Here is a 27,865-nt window from a genome sequence, read left to right as displayed (position 1 = left end):
TGTTAAGTGGTTTTCCATGTCACCCCCCATCTTCTTTTATTGACAGGTATTTAACCTTACCAATTTGATTGCGTACTTAATTAAACTGATCAATTAGTTAACCTCTCTGGTGGGAAAGTGCCATGTCCCTGTGCCACGCCACGCTGGTGAGAAGTTCAAATTCCATCAGAACAATTCAACCTCTACTAACCTAAGAAAATGGTGGGAGGATAATTTGGGTCATTTGACTATTTAATGAAATTGATCAATTAACTTCTCTGGTGGGAAAGAGCCACGCCCCCCCTGGATGGAAGTTCAAATTCCATCAGGACAATGCAACCTTTATAGAAATTAATTAAATTGCTATTCTTCACATGTATGGGGTAGTTTTTCTTAATTCGCAGCATCCTATTGGTCGGTTAAATCGATGGAATGTTGCTTAAACAAAAGTTTGCTAATAAAAACACATACTGCCACTCGACGCTCAATGCCGCTGCCGCCATTGCACTCCTGCCGCTGCAGGTGAAAATTGGGTCTATTTTCGTGTATCCAGTTAGAATTCTTCGAGTGTTCTACTGACGTCACAGAACTCCAAGGCGCGCTCACGCTGGTCCCAAACGCGATGACGCACAGCTGTGGTACGGCCCAGCACTGAGTGAGATGTTTCAATACTTCCCAGAACAGCACAGGGTGCATTGTTCCTCGCGCAACATGAGAGACGTGTCTGTGTTTAACTGCCCACCGTGACTGCCGCAACGCTGCAAAGTGCGAGCGCATAGCTACAAACCCTGCAAGCACGTCTAACAAGGTTCTCAATCTTATACTGATGTCACATGACTATGAAAAAAATTAAAATCTAGTCGACCTCGCGGAAACTGTATAGTGTCCCAGAAACAGTTAACGCTTGCTTTCTTCATGTCTCAGCTTGTATGCACGGAAATTCTTGCCGTAACAGAACCTGTTCACGAAAATAGCGAAGAATAACGTCGAATGCAGTCTTCCTTGCGGACCTAACATGGTACCCCATCCATTACGTGTTACCCTTCCTGCATTCAACACACACTAACGCTCTCTCCGCTATGTAGAGACTCCTATATCCTAGTACAAAGGATGTGAATGAATCGAGCATTATGATTGGCTCTTGTCGAATTTACCCACTGAATTACTGATGTCGCCAGTATCGAAACACCATCTGCCTTTTCTTTCTTTCTGCAGATGAGACTTTCAGCGGTTATTTTACACAGATCGCCATATTGCACTGGCAGTTAAAGCTTACAAACTACCATACATATATTCAGATACAGAAAGACTCTTACTCGTTTACACTGCTCTCCCACCGAGGACAGGAGCATGAATATTAGAACATGAAACCAACCTGCGACCCATCAATATATCACCATGTGCCTTACATAATGTCAAATACAGAAAGAATCCTACTCAATTACACTGCACTCCCACCGAGGACAGGAGCTTGAATATTAGTGCACAAAATCGGTCTCCAACCCAGCAGCCGACCGGTGTGGCCGAGCGGTTCTTGGCGCTTCAGTCTGGAACCGCGCGACGGCTATGGTCGCAGGTTCGAATCATGCCTCAGGCATGGATGTGTGTGGTGTCCTTACGTTAGTTAGGTTTATGTAGTTCTAAGTTCTAGGGGACTGATGACATCAGATTTAAGTCCCATAGTTCTCAGAGCCATTTCAACCATTTTTCCAACCCAGTAATATATCTCAACCTACCGTGTCGATGTAGTAAACATACAATTCATATCCTGCACCAAACAAAATCATCCCTTTTACATCATTCGTACATTACCGCGAAGGTGGGCAGTACCGTATATATACTGCTCTCAGCACTAGATATTTTCCTGTAGCCGACGATCATAAGTCACCCATCGCCAAAGCGCGACCCGAGCACCCACAGCAGACCAAAGTCGCTCTCAGAACGGTTCTACGAATTCGGGATCGTTTCCCCTTGGGACAAACATGTTACTGTTTCTGCTCCGAACCTGCTTGCTTGCTTGCTCACTTTTTTTACACACATATCCAGACTCAGGGGTTACAAGAACACATGTAGTTTTTCGCGAGGTTCGCCATAATATTATACCATTTTCCCGGTACTTCTCGATATCAAGCACTAGGCAGCATCCTACCGATTGCTAGCGCAACTCAATTCCCAAGATATCAAATGGAAATTAGTTTTCTACAAACACGAAACTTTAGCTAGGTGAGGCATGCTGTAAACCACTGACTAACTAGAAACTTGTCACGCCCGTGAAGATATTTACTTGGCAACTCGAAACAAAGAAAGGAAACTGATATTTCCACTCTCGAATACCGATGTCAGTGATGTAGTAGATTCCAAATCATCCCCATAATTTACAAGGTCAACTAAAGTGTTTCTCATGTCTAGAGAACCGGCAAATGTGTCTTCCACACTCTAGATGCGCACCGAAATGTGCAGAAGCAGTCAACCGAACAATTTACATTGGCGGGAATAACGATCCAGCGCAAACGCACCTCCACATTCAATCTTCTCAAATTTCCACGCAATCACGAAAGCTATCCAACACAAACTAAGTATTAGTTCGCTATTTGGTCGTCTAGAGGACAACACGGTTAATTCATCTACATTCCTACACTCCAACAGGCACCTCCAGTCTGACAGCTCCTATTGTTAACGGGAAACGTGAATCACCCTACACAGGTCACCGGCGCTGCAGGCCAAGCATGTACAGGTAGAATGTTTATCCTAAGAAATCGGTCACATATATATTTTATCGCTGTACTTACAACTAAATGTTACGATCGCTGTCTCAGTTGAACGATATTTGACAATGAGCGAAGTATGGGAAATACACTCTGTTGATGGCTGTGGCTCTGGAAATAGAAATATCAGTACCATTCTTATGAGCTGACTTACTCTTCCCGTGCTATCACAGTACTCCATGACAAATCCATACCTTCCTTACGACTGGACATAGTCAGTCTGTTTACACACGTCGGAAAACACACACATACTTTATAAGCCTGATGCTCAAATGCGAACATATCACACACCCCCTACTACTAAGTATAATACTTCGTCAATAGCCGATCGCTGGCCATACGAAATAATACTGAGAGAAAATCAACCATGGATGGACATGTCTCATAAGTTTTTTCTTGTGAGTGCTACCACCGTGCCCTAGAAAGAGAGACGTAATCAGCCAGATGTTAAAAAAACTCTAACCCATAACTATTGTATGTTACTGTCACAAGCAGTCATGGTTCTATAGGTGCACACAAGTATCGATGTTAAAAGCTATACTGGCTTTACAAATCGAGGTATGACATTACCTCTGAATGAGGTGGTTTTTCTGTCTGGAGAAATAACGAGACGGTGATTGCTGGAGTGTATAGTATCAGATCAGTGCTCCCGTTACACGTAGCCCATGATGCAACCTCGTTATAAAATCGCTGAATTTTGAAAGTGATTTGGCTAAGGGACATGGTACGTAAGCGGTATTTGCGACTCCCTCACACCGCCCCAGCTAGATCTTTCTATAGGACTTGTAACGTATTGTGACTCGATACCATATCAGAGGTTCTGCGGTATATCCACTGAGTTATAGGCGATGGCTAATTGAGAAGGAATACAAACAGTAGTAGAAGATGATGTGCTGATTGAGGCCGTAAGAAAATGTACACAAGCTTTTCAGGTCTCTAGTGTTACACTATCTGCTAGAATTGATGTCCATTATTTGGAATCAAGTCTTTCCCTTCGACCACATACCTGCGTCTGATCACACCCAAAAGTGAATCATATTTCTGACACACCTCGAAACGAGACACCTTTCTCGAATATGTCTGTCACAGTAAAATTGCAACGTGATTTTAGTCAGCCCCTATGCATCTTGCATCTGCTCCCATTTCCACAGCTTAGCGACCTGACCTGAGTTAGTGCAACAGGACCGTCTTTTAATCATTCGGTGGAAATGCACGCACTGTGGTACGTCTCCAAACTAGATACAGATACTACACATCGAAGCAGATCTGCGTCCATTCAAATCTATCAGACCAACATGCTATCATCGTTATTCTACACCATCCAACAGAGAAAAATTACGAATTATAAAAGCTCCACTAACTCACCCGATATAGAACATTCCTAGGCGCCATTGTTCGTGAGATGATGCATAGCTGCAATGTGGATCTGGCGCAGAGAGAGAGTTGTCGCAATGCTTCCCAGAATAGCATTCCTCCTAGCATTCCTAACAGGACACCCAGTCCGTCATCGAATTTACCTGTGAAACTGCTACTGCTGCCTATGCGGGATGGTCCTATTAAATGTACATCTTTTGATCCATTGCAGAGGTTAGTTTGAGGTTTCATCACCCGTAATGTAGGATGATGACCGTATCCCACAGACTATACTGTAATTCGCAGGAGGCGCTCCCTGTCACCCTGTGTCATTGTTTGAAACATTGTTTGCTAACACGCTTTGTACACTGCCATACATTTTTTTTTTTGCCATGACTTTGAGGTCTGTCTCAGGTCCTAAACTGACATTAAGACACTCTGATCCACGGCCTCTCACAGAGAACTAGACATCGCATGGTGTAAATCATTTTGTTGCTCGAACTACCAAAACAGGCGACACACGGTAGCTGATTTGAAGTAAAAGACAGTTACAACATATGGAAACTAGAAGAGTTTGGCTGCATTGAGGAGAGTTTCCAAACAGATGTCCGAAAGTGATTGACGACCTCTACATTTAAACTCATCTGTCACAGTGACGGAATAGATGACGGCTCTGCATTCCCTTTCAACTGATTACTCATTTACGCGATCACTGTTTCACTGCTAGGAATCCCCAGAAGTTGCCACCCATTCACAGAACTCCTTCCCCAATTCAAACAAGCGTTGTCAGTCAGTCATATTGTGGTAACCATCAGTGCACCAATGCACGGATGGGATGGAAAGACACTGCCGATGTACTGTAATAATAAACAACATAGTTGATATCGCGAACAATTTTATCAATTTTACAGTACAACACTGGCCAACGATGTGACAGCCTGTTTCCCCAGTTTCAGTATCATAGCTAAACCACCCCTTCTCTACTTTGCGAATATCATTCCGAATGTAGATAGATGATTGCTCAGTACGTCCATTCAGTGTTAATTTTCGAACACATAAATCATCAAAGTATACCAGACAGCGCTCTACATATTTGTAACACCTCGAGCATAGTGCTTAATTTACGATCTATCTCTCTACGTATGAGAGTCAAATAGCATTCACGCTGTCTTAGGGTAAAATTGGAGAGTGAAAGACCCCCCTCACACTGTCATTGACCAACCTGCCCTTCCGCACCGTTGCCAAATTAATCTACAACCGATCAGAAGAAGACCGCTACACTCCACGTCTCGTGAATGAATGGAGCTTTCCGAGTCCTAACCCATTCAAGTGAACGAGATTTCTTGAGATGAGCCCATGTCGAGGAGCTTAGCACTCCTTATTGAAGTATAGTAACAGATTTCAAAGTGCCGTGATGTAATAGCAGACGGCTAAGAAGAACAAGAAACGAATGATTTTTATGTGCGATGGAGCTCAAGAAGGATAGAGTTCGACGCATTTTACGTAAATCAACCAATGTATTTCAAGCGCATGACATACATGCTTCTTCCAGATTTCGCTACGATAAACGAAGAAACTACTTCCGTAAAACATTTGGTCTGCATGATACGAGCACAATATAGCTTTCCGGAGACGTATAGTTTCCACTGTTCACGTCCGATCACGGTTCAGAAATTGTACGATGTCTGCATAAGGCCTATATAAAATGATTGTTAGTAACGGGAAATACCTCCTACAAGGTAACACATAAACGCTTAGCAGCAGTGCCGAACATCTGAAAATTACAAGTCATTCCATCACTAACTCTGTAAACAGCACATCTGTCAGCCAGATGTGTACACAGGGATTGCAGCGCTTCACAAACACCTATCGCTAACTTAGTTATGACGCTGAAGTCTCGATTTTACACCCCAAGATGCGACAGGGGGGATGGAGTACAGCGCATAAATCAAAGTTCGTTTAGAGGAATGTCTCAAGTTTTATCACACATGAGATGGAAGTCCTCTGATGACCGACAGGTTTACCGTTAACGATCGCAAGTAGACAGTGCTTTAAACCACGTACAGAACACGTGGTTGTATATGAGTAGAATGCAGGCAATGTCACACGACTGTTGCATCCGGACAGAATAGTGGAAAAATTGACCTGCAACAACTTCTCCTTCTCTAGAATTCATCAGTCAACCATTCAATTGTACCTCATTACAGCTCCATCTCAATCGATCACCCCGTCCACTCTCTGTTATCCTTTAAAGCAGATGAAGGTAAGTTTTGAGGTGTATGGTTCTCTGTCTTCCTGAAAAGCGGCAAATACAGTAGTCAACTCGCGTGTATCATTGGTACCTCAATAGACATACAGTACAAGGCTGCCTCGATGGAAAAAATTTGACCGCCTCCCTGACGCCCTTCATTCCGATGTTGACGTTTTCTCGGATTCCCCTTGTCGCCACATACTCGTTCCCATGTACAAATTATTCAGCGCGAACCAGAAGATACGCAAGTACTTCCTCAATTCCTCCACATTTCGGTGTATATTCGGTCAAGTTATACCTATTCCCTCGGCTTTTTTCGCAATTCTGCGATCATGACAGACATCTCGTTCTGTGTTCTAAAATTGCTTGTAAATGTAGCATAGCTGCCAACCTCAAACCCAAATGCACTGATCGGGAGGCGTAATATAGCACTGTACTCGACTGTATCCAGTCACCTCCACATTTCGAGAGCGCTTGCTCTGTTTTCTGTATGTCTGTGTATATACATGCCTCGTAGATGGCTCCCAGGACCCAGTCCCCTCCGCTGGTGGACCAAACTTCGAACTTAGAATACGTGTCCGGACGTAACGCGTGCTAGGTCCACCCGCGGACCCTATTGCAGATGTGACGTGTGGTGGATCCGCCTCCGAACATAGGTCCGGATATATAGACCGCGGCAGATCCACACTCGAACGCTAACTCGCATGTGGTATATTGTGGATCTGCATCCCAACACCGCTTCGTGCATGGTGCGTGGCGGATCCACGTTCAACCCTATCCCGTATGCGGCATGTTGTGGATCCGCATCTCAACATTGCTCCGGATATAACGCGTGGCGAATCCACATTCGGACGGTAGCTCGGGTCTACTGCGGGTCCTGGGAGCCCCACTACTACCATCTCTCTGCACAATAGGTGCACAAGACAAACACAGTGTTTTTATGAAATTAAGGGAGAACTAATTTATGTTGAACAGCTTATTAACTCTATGAAAAATATTAGTAGTTTTCGCTGTTGCTGTCTATCTAATAGGATTAATTATAGCACTTTTTCTGAAATTTCCTAGAAGATTAAACCTGTCTACCACTCCTGACCTCGAACCTAGAATCTTCCCTTTTACGGGTAGGTGCTCTACCGACCGAGTTACCCAAGCGTGGCTCACAACACGCCGTCACAAATTTACTTCCACCTTCCAAAATTCACAGAAGCTGTCATACATACCATGAGAGACTGGAAGAAAGGATACTGCAGCGACATTGTTTAGTCATAGCCTGGGCAAATGCCGGGATGGTTCCTTTGAAAGGGCACGGCCGACTTCCTTCCCTAATCCGATGAGACCGATGACCTCGCTGACTGGTCTTCTTCCCCAAAACAACCCAACCCATAGCCTGGGGGATTGTTCCTGAATGAATTTTCATCCCCAAGGCTGTGGCTACGCTATGTCTCCGCAATATTTTCTGTGAATTTTGGAAGCTAGGTAATGAGGCACTGACAGAAAGAGACGGAAATGGAGTTGAAAGGTGTGTGTGTGGGGGGAGGGGGTGTGTGCTTGGGTAGCTCAATCGATAGGGCACTTTTCCGTGATAAGTGAAGTTCGCAGAATCGAGTGCCTGTCCATCGCACAGTTTCAGTCTGTTGGGAAGTTTCAATTCAGTGTACACTACGCTGCGGAATGAAAATTTATCCTGCAAACAGATAATCAAAAGGAAAATTATAAAAATTTTGAAAACTTTGCACAAAACTTTCAAAATTTTCTTTATAATTTCTCTACCACATTTAACATTAATTTTTATTTACAACGTGATGACCAGTTTCTGTTGCTTAACTACCACGTTCAGACCGCATGTAATATTATACACTGAACAGCCAAAGAAACTGGTACACGCAGAAGTGCCGCAACCCGACGTGGCATGGACACGACTAATGTCTGAAGTAGTTCTTAAGAGAACTGACACCATGAATCATGCAGGGCTGTCCATAAATCCTTAAGAGCACGAGGGGGTGGAGATCTCTTCGAACAGCATCCTAGATACGATCAATTATGTTCATGTCTGGGGAGTTTGGTGGCCAGTGGAAGTGTTTAAACTCAGAAGAGTGTTCCTGGAGCCACTCTGTAGCAATCCAGGACGTGTGGGGTGTCGCATTGTACTGCTGGAGTTGCCCAAGTCCGTCGGAATGCACAATGGACATGAATGGATGCAGGTGATCAGACAGGATGCTTACGTACGTGTCATCTGTCACTGTCGTATCTAGACCATTACAGAGCCTCCACCAGCTTGAACAATCCCCTGCTGACATCCAACGTCTATTGATTCATGAGGCGCCTCCATGCCCGTAAACGCCCATCCATTCGATACAATTTGAAACGACACTTGTCCGACCAGGCAACATATTTCCAGTCATCAACAGTCCAATGTCGCTGTTGACAGGCTAAGGCGAGGCGTAAAGCATTGGGTCGTGCAGTCATCAAGGGTAGAAGAGTGGGCCTTTGGCTCCGAAAGCACATAACGATGATGTTTCGTTGAATGGTTCATATGCTGACACTTGTTGATGGCCCTGCACTGAAATCTGCAGCATTTTGCGGAATAGTTCCCCTTCTGTCACGCTGAACGGTTCTCTGCAATTGTTGTTGATACCGTTTTTGCAGGATCTTTTTCCGGGACACAGTGATATGTTTCACCAGATTCCTGTTATTCACGATACACTCGTGAAATGGTCGTATGGGAAATTCCCCACATCATCGCCACCTCGGAGCTGCTGCGTCCCATAGCTTGTACACCGACTCTAACATCATGTTGAAACTCACTTAAATCTTGATAACCTGCTATTGTAGCTGCAGTAACAGATCTGACAGCTGCCCCAGACACTTGTTGTCTTACATAGGCGTTCCCGACCGCAGCGCCGTATTGTGCCCTTTTAAATGTCTCTGTATTCGAATACGCATGCCTATACCAGTTTATATTCAAATGTGTGTGAATTCCTAAGGGAACAAATTGATAAGGTCATCGGTCCCTAGACTTACACACTACTTAAACTAACTTATGCTACAAACAACACACACACATACCCAAGCCCGAGGGAGCACTCGAACCCCCGGCGGGAGTGACCGCGTAATCCTTATCTTGGCGCCTCAAACCGCGCGCCCACTCCGAGCGGTTATACCTGTTTCTTTGGCGCTTCAGTGTGTAAACAGCATGTCCCAGCGTCTCATCAGCCTTTCTTCTGACCAACACATCAAGGAAGGGAAGGCGATCATACTTTTCTATTTCCATTGTGAAGCGAATACTCGGGTGTGTTGAACTCAGATGTTCTGAAGAGCTCTTCAAAGTCCTAATCCCATAACACTTCGTGCTTTCTGCTAAATTAGTATTTTGTCTTCCAATGATGTAGGAACGGTAGACTAAATAACTCACAGTAGGTCTATAACACAACAGGCAGAATTGGGATTCGCAGAAATTACTTTAGTTGTAATACTACATAGTACTACATGTGTAGTATTCTTTAGTTCCTTGGTCATGTTGTTGTAATAGAGGGTGACTTCTATTTGCCAGATATAGACTCGAAATGTCATGTAACCAAAACTGTTACTACAGACAGGGATTCGTACGTCGTTATTCAGAATGTCTTGTCCGAAATTTACTTTCTAGCAGATAGAGAAACAACATGTCAAATTAACGTCGTAGAACTCCTTGCTCTGAACTTCTCGCACCGGTTATCTTTCAATATGCCGTAGACAAATACGTTCCGAGAAATGTCTTAATGGATGTGGTTTAACAGCCGTGTTAGGAAACTGCTACGCAAACAGAGAGAGCTTCGTCACGAATTCAACGAAAGTCAAACCTAGCTGACAAACAAATGCTGAACGAAGAGAAATTGAGCGCAAGAAGAGCAATGAGAGAAGAGCTCACTGACTTGGAAAATAAATACTGTCATTCGATCTGACAAAAAACTTAAGAGGTCTTGATCTTACGTAAAATCAGTAAGTGGTTCTAAATCATCTGTTCAGTCACTCAGTGATCACAATGGCACCGAAATTGAAAATGACAGAGAGAAGGCCGAAATACTGAATTCGGTCTTCCGAAACTTTTTCAGAGCGGTCCGTCATTTCAGTCATCGTACGAACTACGAAATGGCAGATACTGAGATAACTGATCGCAGAATAGAAAAACAACCACAATCGTTTTGTAGTGGAGAGGCATCAGGAACAGATGAGATACGTGTGAGACTCTACAAAGATTATGTAAAAGGACAGTTTATCGTAGGTCGCTGGTGTAATGACGGGTACCTAGCAACTGGAAAAAAAGCCCAAGGTTGTTCCCGTTTTCAAGAAGCGTATGGTAGTAGGGCAGATGCACATAATTATAGGCCTATATCGTTGGCGCCATTCTGTTGTGGACTATGGAACATGTTTTGTGTTAATGTATTATGACTTTTTAGATAACAAAAATCTCCTCTATAAAAATCAACATGAATTCCTCAAACACACATGTTGCGAAACTCAGCTCACTCTCTTCCTCTTTGAGATTCACAACTCTGTGGACATCGGCGCTCAGGTTGATGCCGTCTTCCTCGACTTCAGGAAAGTATTTGACACTGTTCCACATAGCACTTTAGAGAAAAATACGACCTTACCGACCGCTGGACCAGATTTGCGACTTCATTAAAGACTTCCTTGCAGATAGAACTCAGCAAGTTGCTCTTAACGGAACTGAATCGACAGATGTAAAGGTAATTTCGTGGGTACCACAAGGAAGTGTAATGGGATCCTTGATGTTTACAAAGTGCTGTACAAGGGGTGATCCCAAGGAAGTGTAAGAGGACGTTGCTGTTTACAGTGTACAAGGAGCGACGAAAAAGTTTTCGTTTGAGGGCGTTGCCGCAGCACATATGCAAAACAGTGCCACTCTGACGTTTGTATATGGCACCGAAATGTAGGCAAGGGATTAGGGCGGTATTCGTTTCTTTCCGACGAGCATGTGGTAAATACGGAAACGTGAACTATGGCGATGTTATTAAAAAAGTGTCCAAACAGGACCGACGTGCTTTCCTTGGTTGCAGAAGAACAAACACCGGTAGACTTCCATCGGGGAATGAAGAATGTGTATGGGACAACATGTTGTACCGTCGTGAAATGATGCGCCAAGTTCCGCGCTGGTCGCGATTCGACGCAAGACGTCGGTTGAACTGAGAGGCCAGCCTCATTCGTTACGGACAAGAAGAAGCGAGTGGTTGATGATGAGATTAAGGAGGACCGGTGCTTGACCATTCGTGCGCTAGCTAAAGATCTCCACATCAGCTATGGTAGCGTGCAAGACATTGTCCGGCAGGAGTTAGGTTACCGTAAGGTCTGCAGCCATCGGATACCACAGGCGATGAATACCGAACAAGTGCAGGTGGGATGGCTGTTTGCCTACAGTATCTGATGAGTTTCGTTGCTGAAGGCATCTCGTACCTTGTGCGCAATGTTTCAGGCTGATTCCACCAATGGGAGCCGGAGCCGAAAGCGTCCACATTACAGTCGTGTCATTCATCAACCCCTCGTCCTGAGAAGTTCAAGAGCCAGCCATCTGCTGGAAATGTGATGCACACCCTGTTCTTTGATTACCGGTCCCCATTAATTACTGCTTTCAAGGGACCTGGTACCTCCGTCACTGGGGAACGGTACTGTGCAACACTGGAGAAATTACGGCGAGCAACTGAAGTGAAACGTTAGCGAAAAGTGCGACAAGCCACGTCCCCATCTCATAAATGTCGTAACTGGGAAGTAACAAAGAGCATAGACTAGTATGATGTGTGATAAGTTACACCAACTGAAGTGGCAGATATTCGAGCACCCCCCCCCCCCCCCCCATACCCCACCTGGTTTTCCACGACTTCTTTCCCTTATACAAGGCCATGAAGGGTCGATGACTCCTGCCGGACGAGGATGTGCAGCAGGGAGTTATAGACTCTTCACGCAGCAAGGCACGGTGTTTTACCAGACGGATACCTTCAGCCTGGTGCGTCAGTGGGATGATTGACTCAGTGTTCACGGCCATTTTACCTGACTGGATACTGATTCTGGAGCGTACGGACTTCGAGCGGAAATATTTTGACCACCCCTCAGGGGTATCAATAATCTAGTAGAATGCGTCAGATCCTCTTTAAGTCTGTTCGTAGATGACGGGGTTATCCGTAAGAAGGTAACAAAGCCAGAAGATACTAACGATTTGCAGTAGAACCTACAGAGGATTGATGAATGGGTCAGGGACTGGCAGTTGACCCTGAACCTAAATAAATGTAACGTGTTGCGCACATATAGGATGAGAAATCCACTACTATACAGCTATACTGTTGACGACACACTGCTGGAGACGGTGGCCACCGTAGGACATCTAGGGGTATCTATCCGGGGTGACCTTAAGTGGAATGAACACTTAAACAATAGAAGACGCAGATGGGTGACTGAGGTTCATAGGAAAAATCTTAAGGAATTCATAGGATGATCCTTAAGGAAATGTATCTCATCCACGAAAGAAATGGCTTACAATACGATTCTTCGACCGATTCTTGAGTATTGTTAATCAATCTGGGACCATATCCAGGTAAGACAGATAGAAGCGGTAGAGAAGATCCAACGAAGAGCAGCGCGTTTCGTCACGGGATCGTTTAGCGGGGCGAGAGCGTTAGAAATGCTCAACAAACTCCGTTAGCAGACGCTACAAGAGAAGCGTTGTGCATCGCAGACCTGTTTTGTATTGAAATTCCAAGACCGCATTTTTCTGGACGAGTCGGACACCAATTACTTCTTCCCACATACGTCTCACGAAATGACCACAACGACAGAATTCCAAATTGTCCAAATGGCTCGGAGCACTATGGGACTTAACATCTGAGGTCATCAGTCCTCTAGAACTTAGAACTACTTAAACCTAACTAATCTAAGGACATCACATCCAAGCCCGAGGCAGAATTCGGGCCTGCGACCGTAGCGGTCGCGCGGTTCCAGACTGTACCACCTAGAACCGCTCGGCCACCCACCGGCCAGAGAGAGAATTCGAGAAACTAGGACTAATACAGAGGCTTATCAATAGTTATTCATCCCAAACGACATACACGAAAGGAACAGGGAAGGGCTACCAGAAATACCCTCCACCACACAACGTCAGGTAGCTTATGGAGTTCTGATGTAGATGTAAGTACAAAAGGTCCCTCAACTCTGAAAATAAAAGCTTTACTTATCAGCTACAGAGGATCACATCTAATTGGAAGCTCCACTTTGCACAGTGCGCATTGGTGGAAACTCAGAATTATTCACTCGTCAGATGGCTTAGATGTTGGTTTCAAACCTCAATACAGAATATGTATCTACGATCTGTAACACGGGAGGCACCGATCATTGGGCGACACAGAACTCTTCCTGAGGTGTTCTAGTACAAGGTGAAAATTATAGTGTCACCAACATCAAACTGGTATTGTTACGTGACGTAATGTATAATGCTGCTTAGGCCTATTCACATTTTGTGCTAACCCTAAAACTTCGCTAACACACACATTTGCCCTGCTTTTACACACTTATTTATTATTAGCTAATGGAGAATAATTATTGCTACTGGGAATGCAAATCTAAAAACTTCAGAGGACGAAAAGTTACTTTTCATGGTTAAGTATTACAATGGTCTAATTAAGGATATCGGACTAGTAAGAGTTGCTTCCTGTGTTGAAAAATATCGAATGACACTGTAATAAAGAGTTAATATCATTTGGTTAATTTATATGACTGTCTGGCCATAACGCACATTCGGATGTATTGCGTTACCAGTCAGTCCCATTAATATACAGACCTTTCGAGTAGTATTCTCCCACAGAATATTCATATACAGGATGGTTTAAAAAAGTGTCATGTACTCGTAAAAGAAGTGGTGTTGGTCAAAAATAGAGGAAAAGTTTCTATAATTATGATTGTCGAAACTAATAAGTGTTGAAATGTGAATCAGTCTCCCTATCTCTCGTATCTGCTAAGTAGGAGTAAACAATAAAGGCAACACTGCATGTGGTTACGACGAATCCTGATACATATTTCAGCCCTTCTTCGCAGTGAACCACAGAACTCTCTCAAATACATCCGGATCCATTTGAACTGCGTCACAAGCACTGGTCACACGCTACTGTGACGTCAGCACATTGTCGACGGGTTGGGTACACACTAATTCCTTTAAATGTCTCCACAGCCAGAAATCCAACGAATCCAGGTCCGATGAACGAGCAGACCATTAAACGTTGCGGTGACGTACTGTCGCACGATCCGTAGAAAATGGGATGGTGCTCCATCGGGCAGTGACCACAGTCGTTGTCTTCCTGCAGTGGTGAATTTCTCCAAGTAGAGTGGTAATTCAACATGCAGAAATCTGTGACGCACACCACTTGTCAATCGGTTTGGTAAAATATATAGCTTTATGAATTTGACAGAGCACTGAAAGACCTAAGTCGAAACAAGGCCCAGGGAGTAGACAACATTCCATTAGAACTACCGACTGCCTTGGGAGAGCCAGCCCTGGCAAAACTACCATCTGGCGAGCAAGATGTATGAGACGGGTGAAATACAAATGTTCAAATGTGTGGGAAATCTTATGGGACTTAACTGCTAAGGTCATCAGTCACTAAGCTTACACACTACTTAACTTAAACTATCCTAAGGACAAACACGCACACCCATGCCCGAGGGAGGACTCGAAACTCCGCCGGGACCAGCCGCACAGTCCATGACTGCATGGCCCTCAGATCGCTCGGCTATTCCCGCGCGGCTGAGTGAAATAACCTCTGACTACAAGAACAATATAATTAATTCCAATCTTAAAGAAAGCAGGTGTTGACAGGTGTGAAAATTACCGAACTGTCGGCTTAATAAGTCACGGTTGCAAAAACTAACACGAATTCTTTAGAGACGAATGGAAAAACTGGTAGAAGCCGACCTACGGGAAGATCAGTTTGGATTCCGTAGAAATGATGAACACTTGAGGCAATACTGACTCTACGAATTATCTTAGAAGATAGATTAAGGAAAGGCAAATCTTTGTTTCTAGCATTTGTAGACTTAGAGAAAGCTTTTGACAGTGTTGACTGGAATACTCTCTTTCAAATTCTGAAGATGGCAGGGGTCAAATACAGGGAGCGAAAGGCTATTTAGAATTTGTACAGAAACAAAAGAAAAATTTGGAGTAGGAATTAAAATCCATGGAGAAGAAATAAAAACTTTGAAATTTGCCAGTGGCACTGTATTTCTGTGGTACACAGCAAGGGTCCTGGAAGAGCAGTTGAATAGAATGAATAGTCTCTTGAAAGGAGGCTATAAGATTAACACCAACAAAAGCAAATCGAAGATAATTGAATGTAGTCGAATTAAATCAGCTCATGGTGAGGGAATTAGATAGGAAACGACACTCAAAGTAGTAAATGGGTTTTGCTATTTGGGAAGTAAAATAACAAATTGATGACCGAAGTAAAGAGGATACAAAATGTAGACTGGCAATCGCGAGGAAATCGTTTCTGAAGAAGAGGAATTTGTTAACATCTGGTATAGATTTAAGTGTTAGGCAGTCTTTTCTGAAAGTATTTGTGTGGAATGTACCCTTGTATGGAAATGAAACATGGACGATAAATAGTTTCGACAAGAAAAGAATAGAAGCTTTCTAAATGTGGAGCTACAGAAAAATGCAGAAGATTAGATGGGTAGATCAAGTAACTAATGAGGAGGTACTGAACAGAATTGGGGAGAAGAGAAATTTGTGGCACAACTTGACCAGAAGAAGAGATAGGTTGGTAGGACATATTCTGAGTCATCAAGGGATCATCAATTTAGTATTGGAGGGCAGCGTGGAGGGGAAAAATCGTAGAGGGAGACCAATTGATGATTACACCAAGCAGATTCAGAAGGATGTAGGTTCCAGTAGTTACTTGGAGATGAAGAAGGTTGCACAGGACAGAATAGCATGGAGAGCTGCATCAAACCAGTCTCTGGATTGAAGACCACAACAACAACACCAACAACAACGACATAGCTCTATGTCTCTTTCACCGATAATTAATGCCCATATACCGACATTGAAGCTATCGTGATGCTTCACCATCATGATTGCTCAAGGATTTGCATTTGACCACGCGTGCATATTATGGTAATTTACTATGGTATTTATTTGTGAATCCTGCCCCATCTGTAAATAAAATGCAGGCTGTGAACTGCGGTTCTTAAACGTTCCAAATCTCAGCCGATATTGGTTTCCAGACATAGAGGAACATTTTTTTAAAAGAAAAAAATCATTATTAAAGAACTTCTAAAGCATTTTTAAAGCTGTATCTATGAAAATTGGTATTTGGCATATCGGCTGGAAATTAAAAAAATACATGTTTCAGTGTTTTTGGAAATTCAACTCCTTTTCCTTTGTTTCATCAGTCTTCTGACTGGTTTGAGGCAACCTGCCACGAATTCCTCTCCTGATTCAACCCCAAAGGTTGTGTAATAGGGGATGAAATGTTTTATGAAAATAACCTTTTCTGTGATGGGCCCACAGCTTGCATAATATCACAATTTGACGTCTTCTTCGCGCTTTTGCAAAATTAACTGCAAATTCTTTATTTCTTGTTGCTTTCATAAGTTCACGAAAAGCTTATTTCGGCATATGTGCCATTATAAAGAGTTCTTGTTGGCATTACATTTATATACAATTTTTTCTGCGTCTTTGTAATAGTAATATGAGATTTTATCATAGATTATCCTTAGGTCTAGATGGAGATGCTTCCCTAAATCGTCTTAGAGCGTCTGTTCTTTTATGTACTATGTTGTTCACAAGGGTCACGCATTAATCTTATACAGAAATTTCGTGTTATTTTTGACAGTTGTAAAACGACAGGTCGTTCCAATGTTTGTGTACAATTAAATTATATCTCAGGTAGCCTGAGATATTTTTGACCATAGTTACAATTCTTTACGGAGATGTGCGATCTTAATGTTGTTTTCTGTTTTTTGTTTACCATAGTACTATTACATTGACACTGAAACGATCTATAATTTTATAACTGTCAAATAATGCCAAATCTTACTACCGTATTGTTCTTCTATAGAATGTAAATGCGTAACTTATGTAAACAACATAGTACATAACAAAAATTACGTTCCAAGATTATTTATGGACGTCACGTCATCTACACGTAAGTATAATACAACATAAAATCTCATATCACTATTACAAGGGCATATAGAATAATCTGATATACAACTCCATTGTCATAATGGCACACATACCGAAACAAGTTTGTCGCGAACTTACTTAATCAAAAAGAAATAAACAGTTTGCAGTTAATTTTGTCAAAAGTCTAAAGAAGATGTCATTTTATGAAAATATTTCATTACGAAAGCAGGATCGCTTTTTGTTAGAAGTACGTAAGGAAAAGACCATGCTTCTATAACCTTATTTTCTTGAAAAGTTTAGGTGTTGCAAGTTGTAAACTAAATCAAAGAAAGCTATTTAATTGTCACCACGACAAATCAGATTTGTCAGAATTCCACAAAAAAGAAACGAATCTTAATATATTGATACATTAAATACTTATAAAATTATTTTTATTGTAACTACTCCGCAAACTAACCATTACTGATGACAAAATAGACACCTCGTTTGAATTGCGATTCCATATACAGGAATACACATTTGAGATGAGAAATTCAGTACTAGGTGTAAGACCGGTGCTAGTGTAGTTGGGAGCTCCAATGTTAGGCGCGTAATGGGGCCCCTTAGGGATACGGCGGCTAAGGAGGGGAAGAAATCCAGTGTGCACTCCGTGTGCATTCCGGGAGGAGTCATTCCTGATGTGGAAAGGGTCCTTCCGGATGCCATGAAGAGCACAGGGTGCAGCCAGCTGCAGGTGGTGGCACATGTCGGCACTAATGACGTGTGTCGCTTTGGATCTGAGGAAATTCTCTCTGGATTCCAGCGGCTATCTGATTTGGTGAAGGCTGCCGGTCTTGCTTACGAGATGAAGGCAGAGCTCACCATCTGCAGCTTCGTTGACAGAACCGACTGCGGACCTTTGGTGCAGAGCCGGGTGGAGGGTCTGAATCAGAGGCTCAGACGGTTTTGCGACCGTATTGGCTGCAGATTCCTAGACTTGCACCATAGGGTGGTGGGGTTTCGGGTTTCGCTGAATAGGTCAGGATTTCACTACACTCAGCTGGCGGCTACACGGGTAGCGGAGGCTGTGTGGCGTGGACTGGGCGGTTTTTTAGGTTAGAAGGCCTCGGGAAAGTGCGGGATGGGCTGCAATGTCAAAGGGTGCTTGGCAATTACAGGACGTGCTTGGATCAAGGAACAGTCGGAATTTTAGTTGTAAATTGTTGTAGTTGCGCTGGAAAAGTCCCTGAGCTTCAAGCGCTAATAGAAAGCACAGAAGCTGATATCGTTATAGGTACAGAAAGCTGGCTAAAGCCTGAAATAAGTTCTGCAGAAATTTTTACGAAGTCTCAGACTGTGTTCAGGAAAGATAGATTAGGCAGAATTGGTGGTGGAGTGTTTGTGTCTGTCAGTAGTGGTTTATCTTGTAGTGAAGTCGAAGTAGATACTCCGTGCGAATTGGTGTGGGTGGAGGTTATACTTAACAGCCGAATTAAGTTAATAATTGGCTCCTTCTACCGACCCCCAGACTCCGATGATACAGTTGCGGAACAGTTCAGAGAAAGTTTGAGTCTCGTAACAAATAAATACCCCACTCATACGGTTATAGTTGGTGGGGACTTCAACCTACCCTCGGTATGTTGCCAAAAATACTTGTTCAAAACCGGTGGAAGGCAGAAAACGTCTTCCGAGATTGTCCTAAATGCATTCTCCGAAAATTATTTCGAGCAGTTACTCCACGAACCCACGCGAATTGTAAATGGTTGCGAAAACACATTTGACCTCTTGGCCACAAACAATCCAGAGCTGATAGAGAGCATCATGACTGATACAGGGATTAGTGATCACAAGGTCATTGTAGCTAGGCTCAATACCATTTCTTCCAAATCCATCAGAAACAAACGCAAAATAATTTTATTTAAAAAAGCGGATAAAGTGCCACTAGAAGCCTTCCTAAAAGACAATTTCCATTCCTTCCGAACTGACTATGCGAATGTAGACGAGATGTGGCTCAAATTCAAAGATATAGTAGCAACAGCAATTGAGATATTCATACCTCATAAATTGGTAAGAGATGGAACGGATCCCCCGTGGTACACAAAAAAGGTCCGAACGCTGTTGCAGAGGCAACGGAAAAAGCATGCGAAGTTCAGAAGAACGCGAAATCCTGAAGATGGGCTAAAATTTACAGACGCGCGAAATTTGGCACGTACTTCGATGCGAGATGCCTTTAATAGGTTCCACAACGAAACATTGTCTCGAAATTTGGTAGAAAATCCGAAGAAATTCTGGTCGTATGTAAAGTACACAAGCGGCAAGACGCAGTCAATACCTTCGCTGCGCAGTGCCGATGGTACTGTTATCGACGACTGTGCCGCTAAAGCGGAGTTATTGAACGCAGTTTTCCGAAATTCCTTCACCAGGGAAGACGAATGGAATATTCCAGAATTTGAAACACGAACATCTGCTAGCATGAGTTTCTTAGAAGTAGATACCTTAGGGGTTGCGAAGCAACTCAAATCGCTTGATACGGGCAAGTCTTCAGGTCCAGATTGTATACCGATTAGGTTCCTTTCAGATTACGCTGATACTATAGCTCCCTACTTAGCACTCATATACAACCGCTCGCTCACCGATAGATCTGTACCTACAGATTGGAAAATTGCGCAGGTCGCACCAGTGTTTAAGAAGGGTAGTAGGAGTAATCCATTTAACTACAGACCTATATCATTGACGTCGGTTTGCAGTAGGGTTTTGGAGCATATACTGTATTCAAACATTATGAATCACCTCGAAGGGAACGATCTATTGACACGAAATCAGCATGGCTTCAGAAAACATCGCTCTTGTGCAACGCAGCTAGCTCTTTATTCGCACGAAGTAATGGCCGCTATCGACAGGGAATCTCAAGTTGATTCCGTATTTCTAGATTTCCGGAAAGCTTTTGACACCGTTCCTCACAAGCGACTTCTAATCAAGCTGCGGAGCTATGGGGTATCGTCTCAGTTGTGCGACTGGATTCGTGATTTCCTGTCAGGAAGGTCGCAGTTCGTAGTAATAGACGGCAAATCATCGAGTAAAACTGAAGTGATATCAGGTGTTCCCCAGGGAAGCGTCCTGGGACCTCTACTGTTCCTGATCTATATAAATGACCTGGGTACAAACTGAGCAGTTCTCTTAGACTGTTCGCAGATGATGCTGTAATTTACCGTCTAGTAAGGTCATCCGAAGACCAGTATCAGCTGCAAAGCGATTTAGAAAAGATTGCTGTATGGTGTGTCAGGTGGCAGTTGACGCTAAATAACGAAAAGTGTGAGGTGATCCACATGAGTTCCAAAAGAAATCCGTTGGAATTCGATTACTCGATAAATAGTACAATTCTCAAGGCTGTCAATTCAACTAAGTACCTGGGTGTTAAAATTACGAACAACTTCAGTTGGAAGGACCACATAGATAATATTGTCGGGAAGGCGAGCCAAAGGTTGCGTTTCATTGGCAGGACACTTAGAAGATGCAACAAGTCCACTAAAGCTTACACTACACTCGTTCGTTAGAATATTGCTGCGCGGTGTGGGATCCTTACCAGGTGGGATTGACGGAGGACATCGAGAGGGTGCAAAGAAGGGCAGCTCGTTTTGTATTATCGCGTTATAGGGGAGAGAGTGTGGCAGATATGATACACGAGTTGGGATGGAAGTCATTACAGCATAGACGTTTTTCGTCGCGGCGAGACCTTTTTACGAAATTTCAGTCACCAACTTTCTCTTCCGAATGCGAAAATATTTTGTTGAGCCCAACCTACATAGGTAGGAATGATCATCAAAATAAAATAAGAGAAATCAGAGCTCGAACAGAAAGGTTTAGGTGTTCGTTTTTCCCGCTCGCTGTTCGGGAGTGGAATAGTAGAGAGATAGTATGATTGTGGTTCGATGAACCCTCTGCCAAGCACTTAAATGTGAATTGCAGAGTAGTCATGTAGATGTAGATGTAATAACTATACAACTACGTATCCGATTTGTCTCTTTCTTTTTTTTAACTCCCTATTGGAAATTAAATTAAACCCATTCGAACGCTCCGGTTATCTAGACACTGGCAGCCACGTAAGAGATCATCAACTCGTTTATAGCGTATAGGTTCACGCATGAGCAATGCGCGTAACAACATCTGGTTAAAAGAAAATCTGTGCAGACTGTACAGTCTACGTGAGCAAAACAGCGAGCAATAAGCTACTTATTTGTAAAGTCTGTTCGAAGTCGCCAGGTGCTCTAATTATCAAACACTAGATGAGTATAGTCTAGGTAAATTGCGCTCCGTTTAAAGCAAAAGGTAGTTTTTCTCAATTATTATGACGTCATATCTTCTGATCTAAATGTCATAAAATGATGTAACTTCGCAAGTACATTCACTGATGTATGTGCATACTGTCTGCAACGTGGTTACGAATAGAGTGAGTAATAAAGAAGTAATAAGTTAATAAGTCGTGCAGGATGCTTAAGTTTAATGCATGAACAACGAAAATGTAGTATGCGATAAACTTTTTTTCTTTTCGTCATTTTGTAGGGAGGTGTCAGCAAGAAAAAGTCTGAAAAATATTTGAAATTATGTACAATGAGAGGAAAAAGATTGTCCGGCCCGAATAATTTAAGAGTCTAAGAACAGAGCACCCCCCCCCCCCCCCCCCCCAATGAACCATAGACCTTGCTGTTGGTGGGTAGGCTTGCGTGCCTCAGCGACACAGATAGCCGTACCGTAGGTGCAACCACAATGGAGGGATATCTGTTGAGAGGCCAGACAAACGTATGGTTCCTGAAGAGGGGCAGCAGCCTGTCCAGTAGTTGCAGGGGCAACAGTCTGGATGATTGACTGATCTGGTCTTGTAACAATAACCAAAACGGCCTTGCTGTGCTGGTACTGCGAACGGCTGAAAGCAAGGGGAAACTACAGCCGTAATTTTTCCCGAGGGCATGCAGCTTTCCTGTATGGATAAATGATGATGGCGTCCTCTTTGGTAAAATATTCCGGAGGTAAAATAGTCCCCCATTCGGATCTCCGGGCGGGGACTACTCAGGAGGACGTCGTTATCAGGAGAAAGAAAACTGGCGTTCTACGGATCGGAGCGTGGAATGTCAAATCCCTTAATCGGGCAGGTAGGTTAGAAAATTTAAAATGGGAAATGGATACATTAAAGTTAGGTATAGTTGGAATTAGTGAAGTTCTCTGGCAGGAGGAACGAGACTTTTGGTCAGGTGAATACAGGGTTATAAATACAAAATCAAATAGGGGTAATGCAGGAGTAGGTTTAATAATGAATAAAAAAATAGGAGTTCGCGTAAGCTACTACAAACAACATAGTGAACGCATTATTGTGGCCAAGATAGACACGAACCCCACGCCTACTACAGTAGTACAAGTATATATGCCAACTAGCTCTGCAGATGACGAAGAAATTGATAAAATGTATGATGAGATAAAAGAAATTATTCAGGTAGTGAAGGGAGACGAAAATTTAATAGTCATGGGTGATTGGAATTCGAGAGTAGGGAAAGGGAGAGAAGGAAACATAGTAGGTGAATATGGATTGGGGCTAAGAAATGAAAGAGGAAGCCGCCTGGTAGAATTTTGCGCAGAGCACAACTTAATCATAGCTAACACTTGGTTCAAGAATCATTAAAGAAGTTCTGTATACGTGGAAGAAGCCTGGAGATACTAGAAGATATCAGATAAATTATATAATGGTAAGACAGAGATTCAGGAACCAGGGTTTAAATTGTAAGACATTTCCAGGGGCAGATGTGGACTCTGACCACAATCTATTGGTTATGACCTGTAGATTAAAACTGAAGAAATTGCAAAAAGGTGGAATTTTGAGGAGATGGGACCTGGATAAACTGAAGGAACCAGAGGTTGTAGAGAATTTCAGGAAAAACATAAAGGATCAATTGACAAGAATGGGGGGAAAGAAATTCAGTAAAAGAAGAATGGATAGCTTTGAGGGATGAAGTGGTGAAGGCAGCAGAGGATCAAGTGTGTACAAAGGCGAGGGCTAGTAGAAATCCTTGGGTGACAGAAGAAATACTGAATTTAATTGATGAAAGGAGAAAATATAAAAATGCAGTAAATGAAGCAAGCAAAAAGAAATACAAACGTCTCAAAAATGGGATCGACAGGAAGTGCAAAATGGCTAAGCAGGCATGGCTAGAGGACAAATGTAAGGATGTAGAGGCTTACCTCACTAGGGGTAAGATAGATACTGCCTACAGGAAAATTAAAGAGACCTTTGGAGGAAAGAGAACCACTTGTATGAATATCAAGGGCTCAGATGGAAACCCAGTTCTAAGCAAAGAAGGAAAAGCAGAAAGGTGGAAGGAGTACATAGAGGGACTATACAAGGGCGATGATCTTGAGGACAATATTATGGAAATGGAAGAGGATGTAGATGAAGATGAAATCGGAGATAAGATACTGCGTGAAGAGTTGGAAAGAGCACTGAAAGACCTGAGTCGAAACAAGGCGCCCGGTGTAGACAACGTTCCATTAGAACTACTGATGGCCTTGGGAGAGTCAGTCATGACAAAACTCTACCAGCTGGTAAGCAAGATGTATGAGACAGGCGAAATACCCTCAGACTTCAAGAAGAATATAATCATTCCAATCCCAAAGAAAGCAGGTGCTGACAGATGTGAAAATTACCGAAATGTCAGTTTAATAAGTCACAGCTGCAAAATACTAACGCGAGTTATTTACAGACGAATGGAAAAACTGGTAGATGCGGACATCGGGGAGGATCAGTTTGGATTCCGTAGAAATGTTGGAACACGTGAGGCAATACGGACCTTACGACTTATCTGAGAAGAAAGATTAAGAAAAGGCAAACCTATGTTTCTAGCATTTGTAGACTTAGAGAAAGATTTTGAAAATGTTGACTGGAACACTCTCTTTCATATTCTGAAAGTGGCTGGGGTAAAATACAGGGAGCGAAAGGCTATTTACAATTTTACAGAAACCAGATGGCAGTTATTAGAGTCGAGGGGCATGAAAGGGAAGCAGTGGTTGGGAAAGGAATGAGACAGGGTTGTAGCCTCTCCCCGATGTTATTCAATCTGTATATTGAGCAAGCAGTAAAGGAAACAAAAGAAAAATTTGGGGTAGGTATTAAAATTCATGGAGAAGAAGTAAAAACTGTGAGGTTCGCCGATGACATTGTTATTCTGTCAGAGACGGCAAAGGACTTGGAAGAGCAGTTGAACGGAATGGACAGTGTCTTGAAAGGAGGATATAAGATGAACATCAACAGAAGCAAAACGAGGATAATGGAATGTAGTCAAATTAAATCGGGTAATGCTGAGGGAATTAGATTAGGAAATGAGGCACTTAAAGTAGTAAAGGGGTTTTGCTATTTAGGAAGTAAAATAACTGATGATGGTCGAAGTAGAGAGGATATAATATGTAGACTGGCAATGGCCAGCAAAGCGTTTCTGAAGAAGAGAAATTTGTTAACATCGAATATAGATTTATGTATCAGGAAGTCGTTTCTGAAAGTATTTGTTTGGAGTGTAGCCATGTATTGAAGTGAAACATGGACGATAAATAGTTTGGACAAGAAGAGAATAGAAGCTTTCGAAATGTGGTGCTACAGAAGAATGCTGAAGATAAGGTGGATAGATCACGTAACTAATGAGGAGGTATTGAATAGGATTGGGGAGAAGAGAAGTTTGTGGCACAACTTGACTAGAAGAAGGGATCGGTTAGTAGGACATGTTTTGAGGCATTAAGAAATCACAAATTTAGCATTGGAGGGGAGCGTGGAGGGTAAAAATCGTAGAGGGAGACCAAGAGATGAATACACTAAGCAGATTAAGAAGGATGTAGGTTGCAGCAAGTACTGGGAGATGAACAAATTTGCACAGAATAGAGTAGCGTGGAGAGCTGCATCAAACCAGTCTCAGGACTGAAGACAACAACAGCAACAACAACATGTGGACTCTGACCACATTCTATTGGTTATGAACTGTAGATTGAAACTGAAGAAACTACAAAAAGGTGGGAATTTAAGGAAATGGGACCTGGATAAACTGACTAAACCAGAGGCTGTAGAGAGTTTCAGGAAGAGCATAAGGGAACAATTGACAGGAATGGGGGAAAGAAATACAGTAGAGGAAGAATGGGTAGCTCAGAGGGATGAAGTAGTGAAGCAGCAGATAATCAAGTAGGTAAAAAGACGAGGGCTATTAGAAATCCTTGGGTAACAGAAGAAATATTGAATTTAATTGATGAAAGGAGAAAATATAAAAATGCTGCAAATGAAGCAGGCAAAAAGGAATACAAACGTCTCAAAAATGAGATCGACAGGAAGTGCAAAATGACTATGGAAGGATGGCTAGAGGACAAATGTAAGGATGTAAAGGCTTATCTCACTAGTGGTAAGATAGATACTGCCTACAGGAAAATTTAAGAGACCTTTGGAGGAAAGAGAACCACTTGTACGAATAGCAAGAGCTTAGATGGAAACCCAGTTCTAAGCAATGAAGGGAAGGCAGAAAGGTGGAAGGAGTATATAGAGGGATTATACAAGGGCGATGATCTTGAGGACAATATTATGGAAATGGGAGAGGATGTAGATGAAGATTAAATGGGAGATAAGATACTGTGTGAAGAGTTTGACAGAGCACTGAAAGACCTGAGTCGCAACAAGGCCCCAGCAGTAGACAACGTTCCATTAGAACTACTGACGGCCTTGGGAGAGCCAGTCATGACAATACTCTACCATCTGGTGAGCAAGATGTATGAGACAGGCGAAATACTCTCAAACGTCAAGAAGAATATAATAATTCCAATCCCAAAGAAAGCAGGTGTTGACAGATGTGAAAATTACCGAACTATCAGTTTAATAAGTCACAGCTGCAAAATACTAACGCGAGTTCTTTACAGACGAATGGAAAAACTGGTAGATGCTGACCTCGGGGAAGATCAGTTTGGATTCCGTGGAAATGTTGGAACACGTGAGACAATACTGACCTTACGACTTATCTTAGAAGAAAGATTAAGGGAAGGCAAACCTACGTTTCTAGCATTTGTAGACTTAGAGAAAGCATTTGACAATGTTAACTGGGATAGTCTCTTTCAAATTCTGAAGGTAGCAGAGGTAAAATACAGGGAGCAAAGGCTATTTATAATTTGTACAGAAACCAGATGGCAGTTATAAGAGTCGAGGGGCATGAAAGGGAAGCATTGGTTGGTAAGGGAGTGAGACAGGGTTGTAGCCTATCCCCGATGTCATTCAATCTGTGTATTGAGCAAGCAGTAAAGGGAACAAAAGAAAAATTCGGAGAAGGTATTAAAGTCCATGGAGAAGAAATAAAAACTTTGAGGATAATGGAATGTAGTCGAATTAAATCGGGTGATGCTGAGGGAATTAGATTAGGAAATGAGATACTTAAAATAGTAAAGGTGTTTTGCTATTTAGGGAGTAAAATAACTGATGATGGTCGAAGTAGAGAGGATATAATATGTAGACTGGCAATGGCAAGGAAAGCGTTTCTGAAGAAGAGAAATTTGTTGACATCGAGCACAGATTTAAGTGTCAGGAAGTCGTTTCTGAAAGTATTTGTATGGAGTGTAGCCATGTATGGAAGTGAAACATGGACGATAAATAGTTTGGACAAGAAGAGAATAGAAGCTTTAGAAATGTGGTTCTACAGAAGAATGCTAAAGATTAGATGGGTAGATCACATAAGTAATGAGGAGGTATTGAATAGAATTGGGGAGAAGAGGAGTTTGTGGCACTACTTGACAAAAAGAAGGGATCGGTTGGTAGGACATGTTTTGAGGCATTAAGAAATCACAAATTTAGCATTGGAGGGGAGCGTGGAGGGTAAAAATCGTAGAGGGAGACCAAGAGATGAATACACTAAGCAGAGTCAGAAGGATGTAGGTTGCAGTAAGTACTGGGAGATGAAGAAGCTTGCACAGGATAGAGTAGCATGGAGAGCTGAATCAAACCAGTCTCAGGACTGAAGACCACAACAACAACAACGAATAGTTATTTACTGAAGAGAACATTCAAAAAGTAAAAAAAAAAGAAAATATAATTTAATAGGAAGATGTAAATAAAGCACGACACATTTGCGACGCGATAAAAAGAAAGGCTGTAGTGAAATTCGATTCGACACATAATACAGCTACCTGTACAGTATGCTGACACGCTACGAAGGAGTTGTCGATATCTTCTTTTTAGAGCAACAGTCGATTAGGCCTGTCGTAGTTGAAGAACAAAGATTAAACTGGAAACAAAGATACTGGAAGGCACATCCACACGCCCGTGTAAATGGCGCGTAAGGATTTAGAAGAATATGATAGCCAGCTGATATGTTTCTC

The 27,865-nt window shown here is 42.6% G+C and overlaps 1 protein-coding gene across 5 annotated transcripts in view; it reads right to left on the bottom strand.

Moving 5' to 3' along the window:
• Positions 1 to 27,865, bottom strand: part of LOC126337032 (serologically defined colon cancer antigen 8 homolog) — a 285,601-nt gene that overhangs the window by 240,704 nt on the left and 17,032 nt on the right. The gene's annotated exons all lie outside the window — the stretch shown is intronic.

Source organism: Schistocerca gregaria, chromosome 2, assembly GCF_023897955.1.
Source record: "Schistocerca gregaria isolate iqSchGreg1 chromosome 2, iqSchGreg1.2, whole genome shotgun sequence".
Lineage (NCBI taxonomy): Eukaryota > Metazoa > Arthropoda > Insecta > Orthoptera > Acrididae > Schistocerca > Schistocerca gregaria.
The sequence above is the reverse complement of the archived record's forward strand: the minus strand, read 5'-3'. Positions and strand labels throughout refer to the sequence as shown.